This window comes from Jaculus jaculus, chromosome 1 (genome assembly GCF_020740685.1).
Source record: "Jaculus jaculus isolate mJacJac1 chromosome 1, mJacJac1.mat.Y.cur, whole genome shotgun sequence".
NCBI lineage: Eukaryota > Metazoa > Chordata > Mammalia > Rodentia > Dipodidae > Jaculus > Jaculus jaculus.
Genome location: NC_059102.1, coordinates 96,861,990 through 96,864,283, shown reverse-complemented (window position 1 = coordinate 96,864,283; position 2,294 = coordinate 96,861,990). Strand labels below are relative to the sequence as shown.

The following is a 2,294-nucleotide window of genomic DNA, read 5'->3' as shown; positions in this document are numbered from 1 at the left end:
ACACCACACATGCCACATTACACACATGTGATAATAAATAAATAAATATAAACAAATTAAAATAAAATAAGATTTTAAAAGAATTAAACACCATGAATTTTATGTCACAGTGTAATAACACTGGGTTAAAGTTCAAAATACAATGCAATAATCACATTGATGGGCTAAAATGACATAATCACATTGGTGAGTTCAGAAAAATAATCTGACCAAATCTAATGCTTATTTATGATTTAAAATGTTCTGAGAAAACTAGGAAAAAATAGATACATCTTTGATTTGTAAAAGAATATCTACTAAAAATTATAGCTAATATCATACTTATTCACCCTTCAAAGACCTCCACCTCTTAATATTATCACTTTGAGGGTGAGGATTTCAGCATATAAAACTGAACTTTTCCTAAGTTTACATATAACACCATTTCAACATCATATTAGAAATTATAAGTAATAAAAAATGGCAGAAAAGGAAATTGAAGACATACATATTGGTAGAAGAGAAAATAAAACTGTAATTGTTCACTGATACTATGGTTATCTTTGTAGAAAATCTAAAATAGTAAAATAAATGCTGCTGGAACTAATAAGCCATTATAGCAAAGTTGCAGGATACAAGCTTAAAACACAAAAGTTAATTGCTTTCCTATGAACCAACAGTGAGCAAGTAGAGTTTGAAATTGAAACACAAAATCATTTATATTAGAAGTCAGAACAATAAAGCACCTTAGATCTAAATTTAATATGTGTGTGTGTGAAAACTTACAGAACTAAGGCAAGATGGTGGCTGTGGTGGAGAATGTAGGGAAGCTCCTTGGGGAGCAGTGCTACAACGATGCCATGAAACAGTGCCACAATTACAACCCCGCCTCTGTGCTGAGCCTAGCGTGCGCCTTCCTTTCTTGGACTCACAGACTGGAGTAGCCCAGAGCAACTGTTACATCTGGATGGAAAAGCGACACCGTGGTCCAGGATTGGCCTCTGGACAGTTGTATTCCTACCCTGCCCGGCGCTGGCGGAAAAAACGGTGAGCCCACCCATCCGGGGATCCCCGGCTTTCCTTCCCATCTATTAAACCAGACACAGACCAGACCCTGAAGAAAGAGGGGCTCATCTCAGGATGGCAGCAGTTTAGAGGCTCTGTTGCTCACTGACTCTCTGGAGAAGCAAGGGGCACCAGATCCCCGAGTTGACGACGACAGCCTGTGCGAGTTTCCTGTAACCAACATTCGAGCAAGGAAGCCGATCCTTGGACCAGATGACTTCCTGGACGACCTCGATGATGAAGACTATGAAGAAGATACTCCAAAACGACGGGGCAAAGGGGAATCCAAAAGTAAGTGTGTTAGCTGTGCCCGTAAGAAGCTGGATACTTCCATCCTGGAGGACAGGGAGAAACCATATGCCTGTGACATTTGTGGAAAACGTTGTAAGAACCGACCAGGCCTCAGTTACCACTATGCCCACTCTCACCTGGCTGAGGAGGAGGGTGAGGAAAAAGAAAACTCTCAGCCACCCACCCCTGTCTTCCTGAGGTCTGAAGAGCAGAAATCCAAGAAGGGTCCTGATGGATTGGCTGCCTAATAACTACTGTGACTTCTGTCTGGGTGATTCAAAGATCAGGACAAGCTGAGGAACTGGTGTCCTGTTCTGACTGTGGCCGCTCGGGACATCCATCCTGTCTGCAGTTCAACCCTGTGATGATGGTGAAGACCAACCGCTGGCAGTGTATCGAATGAAAGTGCTGTAACCTCTGCGAACCTCCCAGAACGACGACCCGCTGTTTTTCTGTGATGACTGTGACCGTGGCTACCATATGTACTGTCTCACCCCATCTATGTCGGAGCCTCCTGAAGGAAGCTGGAGCTGCCGCCTTTGTCTGGACCTGTTGAAGGAGAAAGCTTCTACCTACCAGAACCAGAGCTCCTCTTGATGTACCACTCCAGCTCCCCACACATCTAAGGCTGTTTTTCTCCTCCACCTTGGTTTTCATATCCAGCTTCCTCTCTGACTCTTCTGCATATCCAGAGCCTTGGGTGGTTGTGCCAACCTGCCTTTGGCAACAGCAATTAGAGGTGGCAACTCTGACCATCTCTGGCCCAAGCCCTCAGGGAGTAAGGAGCAGCACGATGCCCCAGGGCAGACCTGTGGACCCAGCTTCTCTCTGTTCTCCATGAAGTGCATTCACTCTGCTTGCCTTGGGCCCAAGGCTCTGGTGATCACAGGGTTCAAATGGTGTCCTCTGAAAAAGGGTGGAAGAGCAGCTTACTTGTCTCTGCCTGGTCTAGCCCTCAA

General features: G+C 44.6%; 1 pseudogene; it reads left to right on the top strand.

The window, feature by feature from the left end:
- The first annotated feature begins 779 nt into the window (after positions 1-779).
- On the top strand, positions 780-1,991 carry LOC101605992 (annotated as a pseudogene).
- Positions 1,992-2,294: the final 303 nt, after the last annotated feature.